The 27,454-nt window shown below is 38.9% G+C and overlaps 1 protein-coding gene across 3 annotated transcripts in view; it reads left to right on the top strand.

Annotated features, from left to right (window-relative positions):
- brinp1 (bone morphogenetic protein/retinoic acid inducible neural-specific 1) overlaps positions 1 to 27,454 on the top strand; it is a 668,396-nt gene that overhangs the window by 37,270 nt on the left and 603,672 nt on the right. The window contains exon 1 of one of the 3 annotated variants that reach the window (XM_051932395.1): positions 2,419 to 2,531. The exons of the other annotated variants lie outside the window; for them this stretch is intronic. The gene's annotated coding sequence lies outside the window, so the exon portion shown is untranslated. Of the gene's footprint in view, positions 1 to 2,418; positions 2,532 to 27,454 lie in introns of those variants that run through there. 3 annotated transcript variants of the gene reach the window in all.

Below are 27,454 nucleotides of genomic sequence, written 5' to 3'. Positions count from 1 at the left end.
AAATAGTTTTTCACACCACTGTAATTGAGGGGTGCTCACACAGCTATTAGAATGCTGTATATCATTCAAAAATTAAATCACCATTGCACACATTCTGCTGCTCGTTTGCTAGGCTGTTCCCATACTTCCCACTCACTGCTGAGACTTGGAAACTGAACGTGCAATTTCCCCCCAGTTGTATTTGAAAATGGCACCTAAAGAAATTGTTGCTTTTAAGAATTTGCCTTCAAGTTAAAAAAAAAAGTATTGAAGTTAGCTACTGATGATGAAAAAGAAGAAGTAAGCATTTTTCCTTTTCTTATATGGAACCCCTGAAGTTTAATTTTAAAAAGTGTTTAATTTTGTGCAAACAAGATAAGTAAAAGTTATAAAGTTTGCAAATATAATCTGTGTGTTGTACGCACAAGATATTGCATCAGATTCTTTTGAGTCCATTCACTGAAACACTAGCGTGAACTCAGCAGTAAAAGTCAATGGTTAACTGACGAAGATAAACTCGGGGTTCAAGCGAGAGCTCGTGGCCTGTGAGGGTCCTTGCAGTCTCTTGTTATGTGAGAGTTAATAAAAGGGGTGGCATCTTTCCTGGAAGCAGACACATGTATTTGTGATGCCACCTAATAGAACTTGAGCTCAGGGAAAGCTAACAGAACTCTGACCTGCTAACCCAAGTCTACTAGAACCACAATGACTAATTCAAATATAGGTGGCTTATTAAATGGATATTCTAGCTTTGTGTGATAGGCTGATTTGCAGTTCAGTAGAGTAAAAGACATCGCTACTCAATGTGTGTGACTTTTATTTTCTCTGAGCTGTCTTTTTTATTAGTCCTTTATGACATTCAGGAGAAAGCATTTAAATTAAACAGAATTGACCCTTGTCCGGAACATTTATCAGTAGAACACTGAGTCTCAGATGTGTAATTGCCATTTTATTATGTTGTAATGAAGCTGAATTATTGCAGTGTAATATTAATGCAAGTTAGTTTAATTTAAATTATCTATAGGAGTGCATTAAAATATGAATATATATTATGAGACAACAAACTGGTATACACCTGATTATGCTGGAGAATTAATAATATGCTTTGAGTTTAATTGTAGTTAATTCTGTTCTTTACATGAGTGCTCGAGCGCGTAGTTTAAAGATACAATTAGGTGACAAACTGAGCAAAGAAAACCACAACTTTTTTAAGAGAATTCCTTCTAAAGATGAACAACAATTCTGAAATTATTGTGTTACTATTTAATGTAATAATTGCTGTACTAAAATCTATATTTACTTTAATGAATTATATTAATCCCGATCTGTGTTGATTTGCCCTCAGTTTTTTTTTTTATTTATAGTGTTTATATTTAAATAAATGGTTTGCAAGCTCAGTCCTGGGGGACCCACTCTGGCTGCAGGGTTTTATTCCAATCAACTTCCATTTTTCATTGGACTCTTAGCCTAATTAAATGAGTCATCATTTCCCAGTTTCTGTGATTTGGAGTCAATGTAGAAATTACAAACAAAGTTTGGTAGATTTTTATTAAAATGTAATGAGCAGTTATATGGGGAATATGTATTTTTTAAGTTGTTAACAGTATTTTCAACCTAATTTTCATTCTGCTTTTCCAGGTGTTCTGGTTATTTCATTAATTATTTACTAATTAGGGGGTCTGATACTGAAGTCATTGCTGATTTCATCATCCCCGGTGTGTGCTGTGCTGGTTGTTAATTGTCACTATTAGGGTTAAATGAAGGGAGCAAACTACACAGGAAAAGGAGAAAATAATAGGAAAACAACAAAAGAGAGTTAAGCATTTAAAGCTTTAGAAAAAAATAGAAATATTTCTAAATGTCTTATTAATGTAAAAACCATACTGTTGTGTTTACTGAATGCAGAATAAGAAAAGAGTAAAAAAGACTGGCTAATTAAATGATAGATAGATAGATATTCACATACTCCAGCAGCAGCATACTGATACAAAAAAACAATATTAAATTAAAGAGTAATAAAAATGCAGGTAAAAACAGTCAATAACTTTGAATAATGTTAACATTTAAACCCCGGGTGGAATTAAAGAGTCGCATAGTTTGGGGGAGGAACGATCTCCTCAGTCTGTCAGTGGAGCAGAACAGTGCTCCTCTGTCTGGAGATGACACTGTTTAGTGGATGCAGTGGATTCTCCATGATTGACAGGAGTCTGCTCAGTGCCCGTCGCTCTGCCACGCATATCAAACTGTCCAGCTCCATGCCTACAATAGAGCCTGCTTTCCTCACCAGTTTGTCCAGGCGTGAGGTGCCCTTCTTCTTAATGCTGCCTCCCCAGAACACCACCGCGTAGAAGAGGGCACTCGCCACAACTGTCTGATAGAACATCTGCAGCATCTTATTGCAGATGTTGAAGGATGCCAGTCTTCTAAGGATTTTTTTTTTCAGTTGTTATCGATTATTATCACTGATTGTGAATCTGGTTGGAAGAAAAACCTGTAGCCACAGTGGGTCCCCAGGACCGAGTTTGGGAACCACTGATTTAAATGATAAAGTTGTGAGTTGTATTTTATTTTATTATGTTTTATTATTCTTCTCTCTGGAGTAGGGATGCGTCATCTATTTAACGGGTAACCCAGTAAGGGAGGCACAGTGTAAGTCCAATCCACACTTACCAGTACCACTCTTCAGGTCGTCGCCATGACCCTGACTGCAGTTATGTACTGATCAAAGGCCAGATTGTATTCACGTGATTCATTATTCTGGAGCGCTGTTATATAGCAAATATATTGTGTGACTGTTGTATAATAATAAAATAAATGTGTTTTCTAGACAAATCTTCTCTTAATTATAAAATGTACTTTTACGTCTGGTACTTGAGCATTTTTGAATGCAGATACTTTATTACTTTACTCGAGTATTTTTTAACTGAAAATACTTCCTATTTCAGTGAAAGTAAAATTTGACAAAGTACTTCGACTTTTACTCAAGTATCATTTCTGAGTAGTTTTTAAAACTCTGTGTCACACCCATGTGCCAAAACTCATTTAGATGGGGCCAATTTACATCCACCAATAACCTGCTGAGTGCGACTTCAGGGCGTGAGAGGAAAACCTCAGCTATGTTCAGTGTCTATTTACTGGAATACAAATATAATATACAAATATAAAACACAAAATAACTGATCACATACGTATTTGGCCCATTCATGTTTGCATTTAGTAGATGCACCTTTGGTAGACATGACATGACAGCCTTGAGTTTGAGTGCAAGGGTCTCTCTCTTTCTCTGTCTGCTTTGCACACACTTCTGTTCCTCCACATTCTACTTTACAAAACTGCTCAGGCTCGGTCAGGTTGCATGTTAATTGTGAGTAAGCAGACTTTATCAAGTCCATCCATAAGGTCTATTAAATTGGGATTTGGGCTCTCCAGGACATTCACATTCTTGTTTTTAAGCCATTCCTGTGTAACTTTGATTTTATGTTTAGGGTCTTTGTCTTGCTGGAAAACAAATCTTCTCCCAAGGCCCAGGTTTCTTTCAGACTGTATTAGGGTTTCCTCTAGGATCTGTTCATATTTTGCTGCACTCCTTTTGCCATCACAAGGCTTCAAGGGCCTGCTGCAGACAAGCATCTCCACAGCCTGATACTGTCACTACTCTGGTTCAAGGTTGACATGGTGTGTTTGTCAGGATGGGCAGTGTTCAAATGCAGTATTTGGTCTGATGGCAAAAAAAGTTCAGTTTTGGTCTCATCAGACTGTAGAACTTTTATACAGTTGATATCAGAGTCTCCCATGTGGCTTCTGCTGTGACATCATGTGCATTTTTTTTTTTTTAGCAGTTCCCTTTTCTTTACTACTCTATGAAAGCTGCAACTCGTGGAGCCCCTGGGCAACAGTTGTTATCTGTATAGTCCCCCCAATCTTAACCACTGTAACATGTAACTCCTTCAGAGTTATCGTACGTCTCTTAGTTGGCTCCCTCACTCATCTTCTTCTTTTTTGTGGACGGCCTGCTCTGGGCAGATTTATAGCTGAGCCATACTTTTTCCAATTGTTTTAATTGAATATTCAATGACTTGGGTATTTTTGTTTTGTCTCCTTCCCCTGACGTGTGCCTTTCAAGCACTTTTTCATGGAGTTGTTTAGAGTGTTCTTTTTGTCTTTATTGTGTCAGTTAGGCCACCATACTGACTCGCAACAAGCTGGCTCTTCCACTTTCTGGTTCATTTAGACAGATGGCCTTCATTGAACTAATTCTGTGACTTTTAAAACCATTTGGCAGCATCAGTGGTGAATTAGGTGTGGCATATTAAAGGGGGTGAATACTTATGTGATCAATTTATTTTTGTGTTTTATATTGTATCATTTTGGCAGAGATCTGTTTTCATTTTGACACTGAAGAGTCTTCTTCTGTTGACTAGTGTCAAAACGGACTCCTTAAATCTATGGTGATTCAATGTTGTAGAACAATAAAATTTCAAGTCAATATTTTTCTCATAGGGATTGTATTTCATCCATTTTTCCAGACTCACTTAGTCCATTAAACTGTCTCGGGGAGCTGAATCATATCCTGGCAGCATCAGGCACAAAGCAGGAGCCAACCCTAGACAGGACACCCCTACGCCGTCATTTTCTGAAATTGAGGTTTTAACTGTATTGCACACTATATTTCCCTTTGGAATACTTATGAATATATGACCCATTTCAAGTGATTTTCTCACTAAATAATTCTACTTGATCTTGCCGGATTATTTCATATGAGAATTACAAACCCGGAATGTGCATTAGCTTTTCTTTAAGCAGTAATAGGCTTGACTTTGCAGGTAAATAGAAGACCGAAAATGGTGGGCACTGAAGCGTGAAAGAAACTCAGATCTTTTGCATTAATATATAAATCTTTCAAACTTCAGAGACCGACAAGCGTCTATTTTTCATTGTATATTATGCATTTTTGTCATCGGAATTAAGAACATTTCAAGAGATGAGCTTGCTTTCCTAATACAGTATACTTTATTTCAGCCCACAGTTGTGACGACTGAAGGCTTGCTTGAAATTTAGATGTACAAGAAAATATTGTGTTTTGAATTAAAATTCGCTCTCTAACCATTCATTATGAAACCCAAGTAATTCACTAGGGATAGGATCCAGCCACTGTGATCCTGAACTGGATCAAACAGGTCTGATATTGAGCATGTTGATGCTGTTCATTCCCCACCATTAGTTCTAAAATAATGAACGTGGACTTGTACATTTTAAGTGCATCTGAGATGAACATTTAAACATTTAGGAAAATATCAAGAAAACAATTCAAAATGTAATCATAAATATAAAAGTATTACTAATTAATGTACATTATTAATATTATGGGGATAATAATAAACTGTTCAAAAAAATTAAAGGAACTTTGAAAACACATCAGATCTCAATGGGGAAAAAATGTGCTGGATATCTCTACTGATATGGACTGGTAATGTTTTAGGAACCAAAGGATGGCACATCTGTGGTGGGTTGGCACCCTGCCCAGGATTGGTTCCTGCCTTGTGCCCTGTGTTGGCTGGGATTGGCTCCAGCAGACCCCCGTGACCCTGTGTTTGGATTCAGCGGGTTGGAAAATGGATGGATGGATGGCACATCATTGGATGGAAATGAAAATGATCAACCTACAGAGGGCTGAATTCAAAGACACTCCGAATATCCCAGAGGTTTCATTGACTTGATGCTATACTCTGATTAATAAGTGTTCCTTTAATTTTGTTGAGTAGTATATAATAAGAAAGATTATGAAAATATCAAGAAACTAAGCAATTATGTTGTAAGGAATTTTGTTTAAATATGTATTGTCAATAACAGACAAATAAAGGAGCCAAAAAAAAAAGGTCTGGGTCAGCCCCCAATATAATTTTCCTGGCTGCAAATGGACAAAGTAGTTGCACAGATGTGTACAGGTTCAAGTCTAACACGGAACTAATTTGAGATTGTCAAGATGGCAGTTTTAAAGGCAAGCAGAGTAAGCAATGTCATCAATGGGGCCTGAACAGGAAGTGATGTCATCAATGGGGCCCAGAACAGGAAGTGCCAGGCAAATTTCCTGTAACTGGTTTGCAGAGAATTGAGATAAAGTGTCAGTGTACTCCGCCACCCCCCTGGTCTGGCGTGGAATTACTCTCATTCAAGCCCTTTAGCTGCCTCCCATTTGCGCATGTGTGACGGTATGTCTTTGTTATTTTCAACAAAGCTGATAATTTAACAAATTAAATTCTCCTTATAATTACCATAAACTGGATGCTTGTTTTAAACACACTTTCTCACCTTTTGTTTAATCGTGTCAGTCTAGTTGTACCCAACAGGATTTTTTGTTTTGCAAAGAAATTTATTAAGGTTTGTGTGCTTTATACACAAAATGCAATATCATGTCATTTGCTAGCTTGCTTAATCCTGGGGGATCGAGGGGGTGGCTGGAGCCTATCCCAGCTAGCATGGGCCGCAAGGCAAGAACCAGCCATGGACAAGGTGCCACTCCATTGCAGGGCAATCGCACACACATCTGGGCCAGTTTTAGTGTTGCCAATTCACATAACCTGCATGTCTTTGGACAGTGGGAGGAAACCCACGCAAAGATAGGGAGAACATGCAAACTCCACAAAGGGAAAATGCAGAATGCCAGTCCTGGTCCCCTTACTGTGAGGCAGCAGTGCTATCACTACACCATCGTATCACACAGTTTTCTTATTCTTTAAGATGTTAACATTTAACTTTAATGCTAATTTGGAGCATTCATTCATTTTCAAGATGTTCACCGCTTCACTGTTTTCCTGAACAGGGTTTTGATTTTATGCAACATTTTTATAGTATTTATCAAACCCATAAGGATTTTCTCCAAATACTCCAATCTCCATCAATAGCCTGAAGACAAAGAACCACACTCGGTCCTTGAGAGCTAATTCCCAGTAGTTAATTAACTTAACAGTTTTGGAATTTGGAAGACACTAAAGTATCCAGGGAAAACCCCTTTGGGACGTGGAGAAAAAGCGAATAATTGAAAATCCCTGACAGCCACTTTCCTCAATCAATAGCACACGCCCATGGCTGATTCACAGATGATCCAGATTCACAACATGCCAAGGGTATAACAGCCATTTCTGTTTTCTTACCCATTTATTAGGGGATAATTTTAGTCTAAAACATTTTACAGATTGTAATTCAGAAATATAGTTCTTTTAATCTGTTTCCAGTTGGAGCTCTAACACTTTAAGCAAGTCAGGATCAGATAGTGAGGCAGGGATTATTTCAATTACAGCCTAGTGTGCAGTCTGGTAATTTAGGCACACTTACCTCTTAAATTAGAAACATCCATTTATCTCTCTCTCTGAAATTTCTTAATCCAATTCAGGGCCACAGGGGGTGACGTATAATCCAGTTAGATTGAAAGAGTTTGACAACGAATAGATAAATGAATTGATGTATAGATGGAGAGTTCTAATCCACCCATCCATCCGTTTCGTCCATGCTGTTATATAGAAAACTTTAAAATAGCGGTAACAACCTACACATTTGTAAAAACAATATTTGGATGCTATTCTGCCCAAATTACATTCGCCACCTTTCAATAGGTCTGTATACAGCATATTTTGGTTTGTATGTAATATACAGTGTAAAACAAATGGGTAACGCAGATAAAGTGTTGAGAATCGTAGTCAGTGCCGATTTAATTGAGTGTTGAATTAAAGTAAATAACAGAACTATAAGGTCAAAATCATGGCTTCCTCAGTCAAAAGTAATTGCTTTCAAAGATGTTGATTGTTGCTTAATGAATCCAGACTTCTGATTTGTTCTCTTCTTAAATAGTGGACCGAGCAAAAGTGGTGGGTCTTCCATAACAGAAGGGGAAATGATGGCACTTGTCCTCTAGGCTTTCTTCATCCAGTCGAAATGCAAAAAGAGGAACGAGTGTCAGCTCCAATGTCACACCTGTAACAACCAGTCAAAGATGGTTTTAGCTTAAGGTTCAGGAGAGAAACCTGAAGTCAGACGAGCAAGCCAAGGTTGATGCCAGTGAATAAGGAAATGAGTATTTTAAAACAGAGCCCAAAGCGTGACAGCAAACATCAGGGTGAAAAAAGAAGTGTCGAGAGGTTCGGGTGCCTGTTTATTAACCAATATGAGAGGCAAGAATCAAAGTCAGGAAACCAAAATGAGTCAAAACCAAGTGATCAAATTAATATAATAAGCTGCACTACAAGATCTTAGAAGTAACCTGAATACTCAGATGAATCGGAAATATGCAATGCAGACCTTTATCTCATTGCAGCGATGATGCCATACAAAGTGCAATTTGGCTTGCTATGAATGCGTGAAGATTGTGACTTTTGATCTATGATACTTGTATTAGTCAGCGCTAAAAAGACAAATTATTTATCAGTGCCGTTATAATTATCCAAGCGTGACATAAGCTCGATATAATAAACACGAACATTTGCTTTGTCTCTACAAGACTTAATATTTCTTGTTTCATTGTACATTTTTAATCAGTTTGTTGTAGACACAGAACACACATGAAATGTACAGTATTTCAAATAAGATATAATTTCCTATATGATTCCTTACAATTCTTTGCTATATAACATCTTCAACACAGACTTGAGCTGTAAGGGAGAGGTTTGGGGCTGGCGGTGATAAACAGAGTGCAAGTGTCAGAAGGGGCAAATGGTTGGCTGAATGGGGGATGTGTGAGTGCCACTAATTGACACATTTGGTAAACCTAGGCCACTATCACTGGGCAGTTGCTACACTGATAAGGACAGTGTGTGTGTTTGGGGAAAGTAGGCTTTTCAGGGAGAAAGACAATTTTTCGCAGGCTTTGGGAATTCTAGTGTTAAGACTAGCCACAGCCTGCCAAGTGCGCAACAACAATGACGTCATTCATACCAAAACAATATGGCATCACGAGAGGAAGAATTCAAAAAGAAACCTGCAGAAAAATGCATCAGAACAAAAAAAAATAAAACAACTGAATTCCTTGACCTCAGAAACCCCCAGGATAAGAGGATAAGAAATTGTGATAGAATCAAATAAGGACAACACCACTCTGAATCCCCATTGTTCGTATCTGATTTGAGCCCATAAGACCCTCTGCAAATGTTCTTGCTTGACACCACGAAAAATCTGTATAGTGTAGGGTCGGTATTGAGATCCCTGGTCGAGCTGCCTTCATAAAGGAAGAACTAGAGGAGAGCGCTTGCACAGGCATTATCTCCCCTGGAATGCTAGATGGTAGCCCCCTGGGTTGCAGCAGTGCCTTGGATTCCCACAGGGTTTCATGAGAGTCAGAGTTCAGTACTTTCCTGATGGGTTTAATGGGTGCTGCCAAGAGGTGCTATAGGCATTGAGGAGGCCAAAGTGTCGGGCTTTCATCTCTCCCGGAACTGCTTCCGGACCACGCTAATAAGACACTAGAAGTACTCCTGGGTGTAGGATAACAGAAGCCCACTGCCACTGGGCTACTCCCAGAGCCAGAGTTGGGAGATGGAGGACAAAGCTTTCTGGAGAAGGAGTGAAAGCATAAAAAGAAGGCGGGGGGGGGGGGGGGGGGGAGAGAAAGACAGTGACATTGTTGTGCTTCACTGTGCTTATTGTGTACCATGCACTGCAGGTGGGAAACGTTTTGGGAAGCATTTCCCACACAAAATAAAAATGTCTGTGTCAGGTTTGAGGAGTTGGTGCAGACCCTGAAAACCACAGCATCCTACTACATTTTGTTTGCATTGTAAAGAATATCTCTTTTTTTTAAACAAAATAATGCACAGTTTTAAACCAATAATTACATACAACTGATCTGATATCTCATTCAACCATATATACAACATATATGTTCAATTTAACTGAAAACCTTAGTTTAATAAGTACCTCAGAAGTATTTATTTCAGGATCATTACAAACAATTCTGTATACTCTCAAAGAAATGGCAGAATATAGAAATATTACCATACTGGGAGATGAAAACAAGATCTAAAATCAGAAACAGGGCCGTAACTGGCAAGTCATAGTAACAGAGTGGCTAAATTAAAACGGAAACCCAAAATTGTAGTCAAAAAGAATTGCTAGAATTTTATTTGGAATATTGCTAAGAAAAATGCATGCCAGTGTTTTAGAGTTATCTACAAGGTAGGTAGGTAGGTAGGTAGGTAGATAATGTTATAAAGGCCAGTAAAAGGGAAGTTTGAAGGCCGGCAAAAGGGAAGTCAACACAATCAACAGACATATAATGCAATTAGAAATACAAAGAAAGACTCAATTTAAGGGATGGAGGTGAGCAGGAGAAGAAACATCGAAAGCCCTAGCCAAAATATTTCTTAACAGATTGTAAGTCCTATCTTTCATCAGTCCAAAATTCTTCCAAAAAATCAAGGTCTATTGCCAGAAAGTTGAATTCTAACATCTTAACACAAGACACAAATATTAACCACAAGCTAGACTGATCAGAAATTGCATGATGCCGTCACGACAATGGAATTCGCTCCACACATCTCTGGGTAACATTGCATAGTAACATTGTGTCAACTGCTGCTGACAATGGTGGTGTCCACAGAAAAACAAGATGACATTGGAAACATTTATAACTATCTAAAAATAGAATCCCACAGAAAAAGGATTGCCAGAAATGGATTCTGTGACCCAAAAGACATAACATAAGATATGCATTATTACAAAATAAAAAAAATTCAGAAAAATGTGTAAAAACGTTGTAACACAGATCAAAACATTATATTGTGAGGCCAGGCCCAGTACCCAGCATGGCAATTAAGTCACTCCCCTAAACTCTCTATAACCTGATTTGGTGCTATTTTGGAAGTATTTTGAACATTGACTGCAAACTTTTCCTCACATATAGTAAGTTTCTTCATTCTTTCCATTGCTACTTCTTATTATAAAAGTCTGAGTGGTGTCAGTCAACATGTATGCCTTTCTCAAATTTCCATCTAATTGATTGTTTGAGTGTTAATGGTAGCTCAATGATTACCTGGGGTGACAATTTCAAATGATCGTTTGTTGATTACATGATTTATAATGGGCATTGCAATGAATTCTTAATGATAGGTAATTAAAGTACGATGCACATTACAGCAAGAGTACAAGGGTTCTGGCAGAATTGTGATTTATTAGTGGTCAGAGCAGGTGAGTTGCTGCATAAAGTAATTTAGGATTGATTATCAGCATTCATTTGTTATGACCAGATGCTAATTACAGCTTGCAATGTCTAAACTGTGTTCTTTTTCCTTTGTACAAAATTAACATATTTAAATTATTCAGTACTTTTATAAGTTGTTTTTTTCTTGCAAAATCAGAGCTATAAATTGGGAGGTTAGAAAATTTTGAAGTTGTGTAATTCTCACATCTCCAGTGAGCCGCTACTTTCAGCTTGATTACAAAAAATTATGTGCTAGAAACTTTGCCGCCAAAATTCCATGATTGAAGTTAACTCAACCGAACCTAAGAAGAGATTAAGTAAAGACTCAGAGTGTCTACAGGATCCAAAGCTTTGACCTATCTAGCTTAAGCCTTGTCACATTGCAATGACGGTAACAGATACACCCACTGATAATGTAGACCTCTTTTAGCAAAATAGTGACTCCCATAGGCAGCATAATCGATTGAAGTTAAAAGAGATATGCCATCTAAGGTGGACATTGCAGGAGCACATCATCATATGTACAGTAGAGTTGAGGTATCTGGAGCAAATAATGCACATGGAGTGACGTCAATCGATCAAAATTCTTTCATTTTTATTGAGAATCACATACCCAAATCCATTTGTGGGCACCTGAAATGGGAAATTTCCACAGAGGGGTATTGGAAACTGAAATGAACTACAGAGTTAAACAATTGAAGCAAACCCAATGACAGCTTTAAAACAACATAAAGTTGATTGAGGAGAATTCTTTTTGTAAATTGGATCCACAAGGTCATCAGTGGAAAAAATTGGAGATGAGTACCTAAGACAGAAACGAAAAAAATACTTCTTCACATGAAGCAGAGACATTTTAAACAACTGTTTATAAAAGCCAATCAAGTAAGATTATTTAATTTAAATTGTGACTCATCTACTCAAAGCTTTTCAAAAAGCATCTTAAAGTGTTATGGTGTCTCACTGGTTAGCACTTCTGCCTCACAGTTCTGGAGTTCTTGATCTTTGTGTTAATCGTGTGTGTGAACTTGGATGGGCAATTATTCAGGGTGGATTCCAGTCATATGCCAGTACTGAATAAAGAAAATCTCAGGCCACCATAACACTGTATCAGAAAAAAAATGTGTTTGTAAAATTAATAAATGAATCAAATACTTGCTAAGCAAATGAGCCAAATGGATTGTGTGGTCTTTTTTCATTTGCTAAACATCCTAAGTTCTTCTAAAATCATTAAACTATTTATTTTGGTTCATTAATTTACCTAGCAATTATTAAAAAAATAAGGTAAAGCAGGCGCAGAATGTCCTAAATGTCCAGCTTTAATAACAGAAGTCTGTGCCTGTGTCTATCCTGTCCTTGTGTGCCCTTCTGGTGGCATCACATCTCCAAGATGTGACCTTGCATTTATATTTCCAGCTATGCAGCAACCCATAAATCCAATTCTATTATTGTGTTCACAGTCACAAAATCTCAGAATTTCTTTACTCCTAGACTCGATATTAATTAAGTAAGCCACGTCATGTTTATTTGTAGGTATGCTCATTTATTTTATTATTTGTATATACAGTACCTTAGATAGGGGAGAGAGAGGGGCAGAGTCGCCTTCCTAATCTTGTGTCTTATTTTAAACAGCTTTCATTGATCCATTGCCAAGTGTACATTAATTGCTGGAGACATACATTAAAAACACTGACAGCTGATTTCCCTTAATACCAAACAATGAGGGACAACCAAGACAAATTGAGCATGTAAGTTAATATGCTATGACCTATCGGTTATTATTTCAAACAACTGCAATTCTACACTAAAGCGTGCAGTTCAAAATGAACATCAGTGTCATGTCTCAATTTTACCGGGAACTTTCTGTCAGCCAATCAATCATTTATTTCCAGTCATGATGTACTTTAACGGTGTCTTCTATTATACAGTAAGTCACTTTGTTTTATTCAGTTAATAGGAAACACAAATGTTTTGAATGGCAAAGTAAATAATACAAAAGAAAATATGAGGAGTTATTAAAAAGCATGTAAATAGGTGACTAAAGTTAAACGAGAAAACTTTTCAAGGTGGCTTACTTACTGAATAAAGGCTGTTTCCAAACAGGAATTACCATATAGGCTTCAAAATAACTCCTCAGGGACCGCTGCCTTGTAGTTTAAGTGTCTAATCTGTTCCTTCTGTAGCTAAACTGAAATGACCTTGGAAAAGCGTGACACTTTATAATAATTTATTCAATCCATCAGTTGTCACAATTTCACAGACTTCTTGATTAATAGCTATAGGATGCAAACCTTTGCAGTCTAGAAAATCAGGTTGTGCAATATGAGTTCAACATGTAATGGATTTCAGCGTTATATGTTAACTCTGTGCTGCTCTGAGTGAAGGAGTTGAACTGATAAAACAGATTTCCCAAGGTTGGAAACATGGGGTGCTCAGGGTTCAGGGCTTGAGTTCATATTCCAGCACAGTCACTATCTATGTTGAGCACATAAATTATCCACCAGTCAGCATTATTGTTTTTCTGGATATTCTAGTTTACTACAATCTAGAAAATGTGTTAGTATGGCCGGTGTAAGAGAATAGACACGTCAGCATAAAGGTCTGGGGCACCAAATGATTTAACAAGTGTTAACATCTCTGCAGATGCGTGTCCAGTTGTGAATGCTTCTAAGATGGCAGATCTTCAGGCGTTGAGGACTTCCGACAGCCAGACGGATGCTGGAAGTGACGTCAGTGGTAGTAAAGCCGTCAGTCTTCCGACATTAGTACACAGCACCAACTCCTGGAGATAGATAGTGTATATATATATACAGGTACTTGTCGACTTACGACCGCGATTGGTTCCGACTGACTGGTTGTAAGTCGATCTGGACGTAAGTCGGCCTATGTTAATTTAAGGTAAGAATATTAGACTGGGTAATAATATTGTAATCATCTTAAAGTAATATTTTATCAACATTTTCTTACTTTCTAAGACAAACACAGCATACTACAGTACAATTTGTTTAATATGTGGAAAACGTACAAAACAAGAAATACTGTACTGTACATTTAATTCCTGGCACCACTGGTGCTTGGCTGCGGGTTGTCGATATCGCCTTCATCAGATCAGGCGAGGCTGCGGACGGGGTGATGGGAGGAGTTGCTCTTTTCATAAACATAGTGAGCTTCGTCTGAATTGTTTGTTTTTTTTTTCTCTTCATAAATTTCGCAATAAGGACGAAATGTGTTGCGTGCCATCCGTTCAATCCTCGCAAATCGTTCAATATTTGGGTCCATTTTTTCAAAATGAGCGAGGAGTTTATTCAGTAGATAAATCTTCTGACAATCCCTTTGTGGTGAACATTGTTTGTGGCACCTCCTCCTCTTCGTCTTACTCCAATTCTCTTGTTTCTTCTTCCGCCACTCTTTCTTCTTCCAATTCTATCAGCTCTTCATTCATAAGTTCACCTGATTCCCGGTCTAGCAACTCCTCGACATCTTCCATTTCACATTCCAATGAAAGGTCTTTTGACAGTTTCACTATTTCTTCACGAATCTCATCAAGTTCTTGTTCACTGTTAAATCCAGCAAAAGTATTTACATAACGCTTAACACACTTCTTCCATACGCCATTCATACACTGTGAGTCGACATTTCTTGCGGGGAGGGCTTCTGTTTTCTCTGATCTGAGTTCACCTCTGTTATAGCGCGTCTTTATTTGAAAAGAGCAGTGTCAGATCGGGGCGAGCGTGAACGCTAACTTTGACAAGCACTATAAATTTACAATGGTTGTTACAGACGTAAATCAAATGTATGTTTTTATTGTATAATATTAACAATAACAGCAGCTCTCTACTCAAAGCGGTAAACTCGAGAAGCTGCTAGCATCGAACCCAGAAGCTCTTGATTGGGAGTCAGCAGTTGTGTGTGGGAACTGTTAACATTTGAATGTGATGATTGTATATAAAACTTGTGCACGAACGAGACTGGGATAACTGTGGATGTGGATGTGAGTGGTGTGTGTGACTGAGAATGACTGGTGTGAAGCCTGAAGTCCAAATATCAAATAAACACTTTCACAAGTACAAGTATAACAGAACAAGTGCGCTTTTATTCAAGAAGAAAAAAGAAAGCAGGTTGCGGTAAGCAGTTGATGCGACTGCTTGCGTAGTGCAATCCTAAGAACTGCCCAATCAAGAGCTTCTGGGTTTGATGCTGGCAGCTTCTCAAGTTTGCCGTTTTGAGTAGAAAGCTGCTATTAGTGTTAATATTATAGGGTTATATGTTAGGGTTATATTATTATCGAAAATTGCCAAAACAACAAGACACAAACACACGTGGGGCAACACTGCTGCGTATATTTTTACTGCTGCATAGCGAGACTTGAGAGTGCGGGAAACTGGCGCTGCCAACAGCTGGCGGGGGAAACAGTCAAACGCGTCGTAAAGTCGAACAGTCGTAACTTGCATAGGTCGTATGTCGACGAGTACCTGTATATATATATTGTTTGTTTACTAGCAAGGTTCAAGGTTCCTTTATTTAGTCATGTTTACACAAAGCTTGTGGACTACTGGTCTAGCACATAAATTTAAATCCAATTAAATCTCATTCAATTTTAATTTAACTGAAATTATTTTAAAAGAGTGTAACTGCAGTCCACAATACCTACAACATCACTCCTGACACACACACTTAAGGGCGTCATCCTCAACACGCCCATTCCAGGGCATTTATCATGTGTACTAATAAAATGCCTTGCTTTTCATTCCAACCGATGGCATATACAATAACCTAATTAACAATATTTTGAATTGAAAAAAGGATAAGAAATACAAAGGCTGATAGAGGAAGTACAAATCTCATTGGAGTTTGTTGACTGTCACACACAAAATAGCTGATGGTCTGATTGCGGAGGTCTCAATTTCAGCCCATAGGAGGCCAAGATCCCCTTATTATTGCTATTAACAGAATTTGTTAATCATTTCCACAATTAATTCCTGCTCTCATTTTGCTACTTTAAATGGGTTTAATGGACTCAAATTAGATTAGCACTCCGTCTATGATTTTTTTTCTGTTTATTAAGTTATAATGTACTTTGTGTGTATGTTGCCTCAGTTATATAGCATTTGCTGTAGGATTCTAAACAGCAGTTTGCAATGCGTCATCTGTTGGAATGAAATATGCAATTCATTTTTATTATTACATGCAGCACAAAATACATTCCAATAGATGGGACATCTCAGATGTTACCCCAAATATGCCCAAAAGAATATACTGCTGGACATATAGAAATCAACATATATATATATAATTTATACTGATTTAAATTTATTTGGTAGGAAAAGGCAATGAGAAGCATAAAGGATTGGGGGCACCACAAGGTTAATCTCATTTAATGGCAGATGGTGTGCCATGTAATAATATTAAAAAAAAAAAATAGTCAGCACTTCCATCCGGTGGTCTTCAGATCTGAGGACTCAAGATGTGAGCGACAGCACCAACCCAAGGCTTTTGGGGTAACTGTATAGATTTATATATTGCAAACTGGTGGAAGAAATATTCTTAGCCCTTGCGAAGTGTTGGGGTGCCCCCTCTATTCCTGTAGTGTTCAAAGTACATGGGAGCTTCATGGCGCTGTAATAAACATAAATTGCCTCAATGGTTATCATTTAATAGCATTTAATGCACTCAAAAGGTCTGTGGAGCTCTGTCTTTCTCAGAGGTTTGGGTCCAAATGAGACGCTGGTATTCGACCATCTCCCTTTTAAACTGATCCCACCCTGAAGGGGCATTGGTCAGTTACTCTCAGGGGGTGTCTTCTCAGGGTTGAAGAAAATAAAAGAGACAAGCCTGTTAGCGGAAGCACCCTTCTCGCCCCGGCGGGGTTCTTCATACCTGGGATGAGTCTTTGAGGTGTCCCTCAGACGCACATGTGTGACAATATACACACAGGGAGAACATGTAAATGCTATACAGATAGCAGCTAGGCAGAGGAGTCTAACTGATACTAACTGCTGTGCCACCAATTTTGAACTAATGTGCTCAAACTAATTCGCTATTTGCTCACTGTTTTTTGCCTTTCTTAAATCCATACCAAACAGATGAAGCCCTTGATTTTGTTGATTCAAACTTGAAGCACTCAGATCCCTACAGCATATAAGTGGTCCTACAAGTGAAGACACTTGAATTTAGAGAGATAATGAAATTGAGAGTTTAAATGCAAATTCAATTGTGGCAAAGCTGGAGGCAAATCATTTGCAGAGTTCATTCCTGCGACTGGGGAAAGAAGCAACATAAACTAAAAGGTGATGAGATGTCACTGTTTTTAGAGTGATTTTTATTAGCTTTCCAGCCCAAACAACACAACAAATGATATCTTACACCTTCTTGGGATGCAAGCTCATCCTTCTGAAAAAAATATAACAGCTTTAAAAAAAGTTGCAAATGAAGGTAAAAATGATATCATATGACACAGACAGCCAGGAGAAATGAGAGCTTGTTCTTACAAATATTAAAGCTCAAGGCCATAAAAGAATAAATCACATGAATTCCACTAACTTTAGATAATTGGCAGTAAAAAAGAAACAAAGAGTTAGGCCACAATTAATAAGAAAAAGACTACTTAGTACTGAAAATGAACAATAAATTCTCTAATCTAAAACTTGGTGAAAGGATGCTGGAGCCTGAACCGGCTGCAAATGGAAGAATGCAAATAACCGACTGTGGATCAGATGTGAATTTGTAGCTGAGAACACCTGCACTGACACTAACTTTCCAGTGGCCTACTTTGAGCTGCCAGTCAGCTATACCTGGAAATCGTTAGGATAGGGGAAGGAACTAGAAAAACCAGAGGAAACCCCACACTCATGGAGTCAGGTCAGGTCTGGGAGTATGCACTGGTACAGCGCGTTGCCGCACCCACCACATGATGAAACAACTCAGGATCCTGGTTGGCAACCTCCCAGGCAGACATGCTGTCCAGTCCCACCCTTTGGAAATGACCCTCTATTGGGCGTCACCTTGGCCTGGTCTAGTTGCTCGGGTTCCCAACAATGAGGATCCTGTGAGCCGGATCACTCTTAGGGAATCGCACCACGTGGCCACAGTGCCATAGCTGACACTCCCTCACAATGCAGGTAGTGTACCTCATTTGGGACTCCATTAGCAACCACTTATTCGACACAATCAGTGGTACCCAAGGATTCTCCGAAGAGACACAGAACCAAAGGAGTCCAGTCTTCGTCTCAGGTCACTGGATAGCATCCATGTCTCGCAACCATATAGCAAGACAGGAAGCACCAGGAATCTAAAGACTTGGACCTTCGTCAATTTGCATAGATATCGGGAGCGCCACACACCCCTTTCCAGTGACCTCATGACCCCCACATGCTCTCCCAATCCGTCTACTGACATCATAGGAAGAGTCACCAGAGACATGAATGTCACTGCCAAGGTAAGTAAACCTCTCAACAAGGTCGACACTCTCTCCGCAAACAGACACAGTGCTGATGGCTGTGCCCAAGAGGTCATTAAAGGCCTGGATGTTGGTTTTTATCCAGGACACTCACAAGCCCAGACACCCAGACTCCTCACTCAGTCTCTCGAGCGCCCCGATCAGAGCTTCCATTGACTCCACGAAGCATCGTTGGCAAAGTCAAGATCATTGAATCTTTCTTTGCCAACAGATGCCCTACAGCTGCTGGACCCCACAACCTTGCCCAACACCCAGTCCATGCAAGCATTGAACAGAGTAGGAGCAAGAACACACCACTGACGAACCCCAGAATCAACTGGGAAAAACACAGAGGTTCTGTCTCCACTCTGCACAGCACTTATAGTTCCACTGTACAGGCCGCACAAACTCCACATAGTGTACATATGTCCTTGACAGAATCTGAAACCAGGCCCCTGAAGCCATGAGGCCACCATGCTGCCCATAAAAAAAAACATTGCACAATATTCTCAGATCTGATCGACCCAATTCAGGGTCATGGGAGGGCCTGAGCCTATCCTGACAGGTAAGGAACCACCAAAGACTGCAGAAATGAAGGTGCAAAATTGCACAAATCAGGTCTGGCCTTGTGGTTTATGAGTGATATTGCCTCAGTTTACAAGTTTTGTAGCAGACCTGGTGCCCAAACCAAATCTTAAGACAAGCATTTGCATTTCGGGGATGGGGCAGTTGTCAATATGAATTTCCACTAAAACAACAAATGAATTCTTAATTGAGCCTTGGTTTACAAGATGGCCACACTGTCATACAGCTTGACTCATCCATTCAGCTCCTATCACCTTCCGGGTGGTCCTTCTGACTCAGGCTGTCCCTCATGTTCACCTCCTGCCACTAGAAATGCCAGATAATCTTGTCACTAATATTTAATGTGCCCACCTTGGTGAACAACACTCCCTAGAATGCTGTGGAGGAGACAGGATATATTTAGAGGGGACTGACTCCATTGCATTTGCAGGTAGCTGCCCCCACCTGATTGATATTGCTTATATTTGCTGAATGCTACAAAATATATCGAATATTATATTAAACAAATGCTATAAACTATATAAATTATGCACGTAACACCAGAAAAGAGCATTACAAGATTGGAAAAACATGTTTGTACAGTATAAGCAATACAAACACCACTGTAGGTACAGAATGCACACACATGGAGCAAAGCGGAGAACTGGTAACGCACTGTGTATGTGTTCAGTATAACTTGTTTAGGGTTGTTTTGGCCCATGCTATCAATTGTGAACAAAGTTGGCACTTGTGATTGTTCAGGCTTTGCGTGGTGCCGCCTTTGCAACTAATACTAGTGTAAACTCTGCTCCTACCATTGGTTAGCTGCATTCTGTCACCATCTTCCAACATGATAATAGTGAAGGCCAGCGGTCGCCAGTGAGCCCCAAACACAAACACACAAGACAGTCCCAGGTTCAGATTACAAATGCCACAAGCACAAACTCAAGTTTCTTCTTTCTTTCTCCTCCTCTCCTCTTTCTACTGCACTGCTGTCCTCCAGTTGAGTGTTGCCCACCTTCTTCCTGGCTCCGACTCATCTGGACAAAGCAGTGTGGTGCCTTTTATTGAGTACTTCCTGTGATGTGACGTAGCCAGTAGGAAGCACTTCCAGGTTATGAGTGGGCCAGGTAGATCTTCCCCTGGCAGCGCCCTCTATCGCCCACCAGGCATCCCTACAGGGCTACTCCTCCAGACACCAATTCCCATGCAGCCCTGCGGGTGTCCAAACTGGGACTCTATATAAGGGGCACTGCCACCTATTAAATTGGGGGATGAACTGCTCCCTGACATGTTCTCCTGCCAGTTTTTGTACTCTTCGGGTATCCAACCCAGGATGGGGATCATAAGATGTCCAGGCCGGGTATTGCCCCTTTTAGTCCATCCTTCTATTATGGCATCCCGGCTGAGTAAGGACTCCACCTCAATCCTGGACGAGGCACCCAATTATCATCTGGGGGTAATTATGTAATCGATTAGGAGGGCGATTCTTTTCCAATTTTGTTTGATATAAAAGTAGCAGGAGTAATTTTTTGCACTTTCTAATACTGATACTGTGCTTTTTGGAAAATGATGGTCTCTACTTTGCAATTATCAATGATCTACAATAACAACTTGTGCATACACATAAGCTCTCACCTAATGCATTGCTGAATAACTGCCAGAACTGAATAACCAATCTGGGCAAGCAACATAATTATAGTGGCTATATTATTAATAGTCACCAATTATTTAAAAAAAAATAAAATAAAAGGCATATTTGTAATATTACTAGTGAAGTATGAGGACCTACAGTCCTAAAATACGGGTGTTTCACATAGAGCAAGTGGAACTTTTCCAGTCTGGCAACATATTTTATTGAATTCACTGTTAAAATGTACAGCTTCTCAGTGATCACACTTGTCTTCAAACAAACATTGATTAAAAAATGTAAAAGCAATGCTTGCATATCGGCAATTTTTTTGAGTGTTTGATGATCTTCCCATTTGTTGGTATGCATTTCTCTTTTGATCTTCTTCTTGGACTTTGTCGTGCATGAGAATGAGCACTCAAGTTGGCCTGCTGCTCAATTGCTCAACTGTATTCTTATTCTATGTGACATAAGTGCCTTCTGCGATTTGCCTGATGCCTAGCAGATGTCACTGCTCTTCTTCTTCTTTCGCCATTATTATAGTTGACATTTTATTTTGTGATCATTTTTCTATAAACACAGAAGCAAATGTTGTTTGAGGGTCAATAAATATAATGGACTCAAAAATATGATGCTGTTTTCCTAAGGATATTGCTTTTCAAAGTTAATGATGATCTTCTCGATGATCAGCATGCATTTCTCCATCTGTGTCATTCTTGAATTCTGTATCCCACACTTGATGCGTAGCAGATGTTGTTGCTGCTGTTCTTTTTCTTCTTATTCCGATTACAGTGTTCTTCCTCACGTACTCTGCAATTTGCTTGATGCTCAGCAGATGTCACGCTGTTCTTTTTCTTACCGCCACGTGACTTAGTTTTGCAATCATTTTTGCTGTAATAAACACACAACCACAGGTCACTTTGCTAAGGTTTCCATTACGTAAAATTTTTGAATTTCCAGAATGACTCAGGTCATAATCTTTCAAAATTCAAGCCCCAGTTAGTTTGTGAGTAATTACGTGACAGACAGGCTGATAGGCCTCAGCATTTGTAATTTATATATTGTATAATTTTTTTTGGTTATGGTTATAAAAAATCATTAATGGATGGGCCTAATAGTATAACAGGACAGACATGGCCCTCTGTGGTCTGCCCGGAATAATGGGTCTACCCAGTACAGATGGGAATTCCTCACATGAGAGCTTGAAAGGAAGTGTAGGGATTATATGGGGCAGGAATGCTGAAGTGCTGAAGCCAGCCCTGCCATAGGCAAAAGGCAGCAATTAATTTATTGAAATTAGCTGAAAAGTCATTCCACAAGCTCTTGAGTTTCCTTTTGACACTTAATGCCATTTTCTGGAGTGTGAGAAAGCAGACGTTTTCTTCCTTGTCTATGTATTCTTAATGGAGTACATAATAATGTCATTAGTGCCAGTTAGTAGGTTACTTAGTGAACTAAGACTCCTGTGATAAAAACAAGCAGTAGACGCAGCAGCCTGAGAGGAATGCATAACTCTCTAGTCATTTCTGTGAAGAAAGTCAGCCTAGCAAAGTGCCTGACACAATACTGTAGGCTATCAAAACTATTCCTGCTGAGTGCTTTATAAAACATTAAAACGCAGTACATGGACAAGTAAGGGATTAAAACAAAGTGCACTTAAAATTACATAGGATTAAGTTGTTTTTTTAATGCATTCTTCTAAAAACAATGTTCTTTTCTGTACAGTGTGCTAGATACGCACATTCTCAGACTCATTTAGTCCAATTTAGGGTCACCATCTTAGCAGTCTGTGCTTTTTAAATGGTCAGGGTTGGAGTGTCTCATTTCATGTCTACTTGTATTTGACAAATACGCACAATAAGTATGGAAAGATGGGGAGAGAGAAAAAGAAACTGAAGAAATGACTTGACACTAAGAGAAAACAGAAAGCTATTTTTGCTAATATTGGTCCAAGAGCTCAGTAGCTAACTAAACTAAATCTTACTGACTCATTTATGTATCTTGTTATCATTTTACCTACTTCACTAAATGGAAAAAAAACAGTGGCAAAAACAGTAGCATTGTGGTCTGTATACTGTATATGGGTACGCTACAACAATAGCAATAATGAATAGCCCTATAATAATGAATAGTCCTCTTCTACGCGGTGGTGTGCTGGGGAGGCAGCGTTAAGAAGAAAGATGCCTCACGCCTGGACAAACTGGTGAGGAAGGCAGGCTCTATTGTTGGCATGGAGCTGGACAGTTTAACATCTGTGGCAGAGCGAAGGGCGCTCAGCAGGCTCCTATCAATTATGGAGAATCCACTGCATCCACTTAATAGTATCATCTCCAGACAGAAGAGCAGCTTCAGCGACAGACTGCTGTCACTGTCCTGCTCCACTGACAGACTGAGAAGATCGTTCCTCCCCCAAACTATGCGACTCTTCAATTCCACCCGGGGCGGTAAACGTTAACATTATATAAAGTTATTGTCTGTTTTTACCTGCATTATTATCAATCTTTAATTTAATATTGTTTTTTGTATAAGTAAGGTGCTGCTGGAGTATGTGAATTTCCCCTTGTGATTAATAATCTATCTATCTATCTATCTATCTATCTATCTATCTATCTATCTATCTATCTATCTATCTATCTATCTATCTATCTATCTATCTATCTATCTATCTATCTATCTATCTATCTATCTATCTATCTATCTATCTATCTATCTATCTATCTATCTATCTATCTATCTATCTAATATGGCTTGTTTTAAATTTCCAATTAGAAGAGGAACCTACTTGAGTTATTCAGTTAGACTTGCTGTCAGAAGGTGGATGCTGTGCAGCGTCGCCTGTAGTTCTGCAGGAATGGTACCAGTGGCGTTAGGCGCATTTACTGTTTCGGGTGTATTGAAGAAAGAACTTTGCCCCTTTACCTAATAGGAGTGAATTTCACCTCCTTCCCACTGGGTGTAACAGCACACTATTTAATCTGAAGGCATATTTAGGTGTTCATCTATTCATGAACATAGTTGTGATTCTGACTGTTTTGTTTGTAAATGAGAACATTTATACATTTACAACTACCATATACTGTATACTCATGTATGAGTCAGGTCTTGAAACCCGAATAATCGATCATAAAACCAGACCCCGACTTATATGCCCGTTCAAAAATGCAACATCTTAATTTTTTTTTTACATCTTCGTGCTTCCTCCAATCAGTCAGTTTCTCAGATGCATCGAGTTTTGTTGTAGTAGTGCAGTTACCAATTTATTTCGCTACTTCAACGACGTTTAATTTAAAACCAGCTTCATATTTTCTTCTGATTGAATGCTCCATTGTAGATAAGGGATGCTCTTACGATAAAGGTGTATGAGGGTGTGAAATACAAAAACATAAATCAGTGCAGACGTTGCTTTGGAATAGTTTGGGTATCACCGTGTGGTCATGTAGGCACAACAGAGAGAGATAAAGAGATAGAGAGGTTAGGAACACACGCTGATACAGCGCATTGGCACACCCACACCCACCTCCGTGGTTAATCTCTCAGGTGGGCCTTAGCATATCATAATCGCTTGGACCAATAGCGTGAGTTTTCCGCCTTCGACCTATATGACCGACATTATAATATATCAGAAATTATATGATAAAATCAAGTCCCAACCTATCTGCGGGAGAACTTATCTTTGAGTATATATAGTAGTCCCGTGATGTCTTCAAATTCCAAAATATAATGTGTTTTTGGAGAAAGGGGTTTGCCTTTTAACAAATTATGTCTATTTTAACACATGCAATGTGCTATCCACACACACAGGACACACATTGATGTTAACAGGGGTCTTTTTAAGAGACTTTCAACCATAGAAGATTTATTCATGGTAAATACAGCCTTTCTGTCGGTCTGAACCAGATTAACAAGACCACCACTGGTCTTTGCTATTTAAATCCCCACTCCTACTCTGATCTCTGATTTCAAGAGGTGTTGGAGTGGTTAGAATATATCACGTTCGTAGAACAATCTCATTTTTTTCCACTCATATTTAATTCACTCATGGCTGTCTCCAGACATATGTATTTTACATCTGACTCTGTGAGACTACAAATAGCCAAAAGCTCTCTCTTTTGATGATTATTTTAATATTTACTGAATGTGCCCTGGATAGGCTCTTGGCCGTGGCCTGATCTGGATTAAGCGAGTTGAAGAAGATATGCTGTTATAAACTTCATTTGCTTACTGCCATGCAGAGGTTCATAAAACTGTCTCACAGATCTTTACATTAAAATCCTGGTCCAAGCACTCCTGTGTGAATTTTTCATCTTTCTTCAGCTTCTGTGTGCATTCCATTTTTCTACTCACACCCTAAAGATGTGCAGTAAGACTGGGGAGTGGGCAAAAAGAAAATTCATACAGACATCGAGAAAATGTGCAAACTCCATGCCGACATGAATTGAAATCCACTGTAGCTATGAAGCAGCAGTGTGAATCAATACAAAATTACATTAATAAAAACACACACGTTTTTCAAAGAGAGTGGGTGTAGCCACTATAATGCTAGGCTTTTTAAAAATGGAAAATTTAAAACATCAGAGTGAGAAAACTGAATTTTGCAGTGTTTTGCTGCTGTTCACTATGTGTATGTTTGTGTGTTGTGAGCAACAGGCCAGCCTTGCGTATTAACAATGATGTTGGCTTTCATTTTTGTTCTGAGCTATTAAGATGTTCTGGCTAGTTCATTAATTATTTCAGGTAGTTGTTTTTTCGTTGGTCCCACTAATTTATAAATGTAGTGTCACTGAGGTGTCCCTTATGTGTTCCAGATGTTCTCGTTAATCAATCATCGTATCATTCCTGTCAATTGTAGGTTATTTGTGATCCAGCCTTGAGCCCCACACTGAGCATAAAACTGCATAAATAGTAAAAAATAGGTGATTAATGCTAGAATATGCAAGAGACAAAATGAATTTTAGGCTAATTCAACATTTCTCATGTTTTAATTATTTGTTATATAGTTTTATTTGACACATTAGAAGAAGTTAATGCAGTTTTTTTTTTATTCAATACAGTTTTGGGAATCTTGAGCATGTAAAAGGCACACCATATAAATAAAATGTATTATTATTGTATTATTAAGGTGGAATGTGTGTGCATGTTTTTGTTTTTTATTTTATTTTTACTCATTAACTAATACAGTGATTCCCCGTCTATTGAGTGTTACGTTCCAGACCCATCAGTGATAGGTGAAAATCCGCGATATAGAAAGACCATATAAATAAAAATTTTTTTATAGTTTAAGACTTAAAATACCCCTCCCACACACTTTAAACACATGTAAACTTGTAATGGTGAGCGATGTCCGCGTAGCGCTTTCCTTCCCGAAGCATATCCAGGAGTTTTACCTTCTCCTGAATGGTCAAGGTCTTCCCCTGGCACTTAGGCTCACTACTACCAGAAAGCTTAGAAGATGCAGGATGCTTGGGAGTCAGGGCTTAAAATAAAACAAAAAGTTCATAAAAAGTTTGCTCACAACAATTGGACCACAAGCAAAATACGGGATACGCAGAGAACTGAGATGCGTTGGGGAGCCATGCTCGCTGTTCTTGCGAGATTACACCATGTTAGCAGTAGCCAATCAGAGCCCAAAACAATGAAAATCCCGCTCTGATTGGTTGAGTCTCCTCTTTCAGCCAATAACGGGCCTTGTAAGAAATCATCTGGGTACTGTAACGTGAAACTGTTTGTGTACCATAGTGACTGCTGAAAACCGTATGCTTTGTTATGAATTGGCTGCAAAGTACACTGCAGGTAGCAACTTATTGAATTTTTCCGCGATATAGCAGGGGCACGATAGCTGAACCGCGATATAATGGGGGATCACTATAGTGTTCATTAGATTATTTGTCTGTGTGTGTGAAACATACATACCTAAATTTGGAATTAATAGGAAACTACAAAAAACTCCGCGGTGGATTAATAAAGATTTAAAAAAGAAGTTGCAAAGGAAAAAACTGCTTTATAAGGCGTATAAGACTGATAACTGCGAAGTGAATTGTAGAGCATATGAGAACATGAGGGCAACCATTAAGAAGGATATCAGGGAGGCTAAAAGACAGTTGGAGAGGAATATAGCAGATAAGGTGAAAGACAACCCTAAGAAATTCTTTCAGTATTTTAGTAGTAAAAGATCAGTCAAGGAGGAGGTCAAGTGCATCATAAATAGTAAAGGGGAATTAAAAGATACAGACAGTGAAATAGCGGATGCCCTAAACTTACATTTTTCTGATGTGTTTACAACTGAGCAAGTGGATAACCTCCCAGAGGTAACAGGGACTACTAAGGAGGTACTGAGGGAGTTGGAAATTGTAGAAGTGCTGCTTAGATGGAATAAGCTGAAATCAAACAAATCACCAGGACCAGATAATATTTACCCTCGAGTTCTTAAGGAGGCAAGTGAGTACAGATATAAACCCTTGACACATATTTTTAGGAAGTCACTGCGCACTAGAGAGATTCCGAAGGACTGGAAAATGGCAAATATCATCCCATTATATAAAAAGGGTGACAGGGCAGATCCAAGCAACTATAGGCCAGTAAGCTTAACATGCATCACAGGAAAATTAATGGAAGGAATTGTTAAGGATAAGATTGAGCAACACCTGGCAAGGACAGGAGTTATTCT

The sequence above is a fragment of the Erpetoichthys calabaricus genome, chromosome 9 (genome assembly GCF_900747795.2).
Source record: "Erpetoichthys calabaricus chromosome 9, fErpCal1.3, whole genome shotgun sequence".
NCBI lineage: Eukaryota > Metazoa > Chordata > Cladistia > Polypteriformes > Polypteridae > Erpetoichthys > Erpetoichthys calabaricus.
This window is presented reverse-complemented; position numbering and strand designations above follow the sequence as displayed.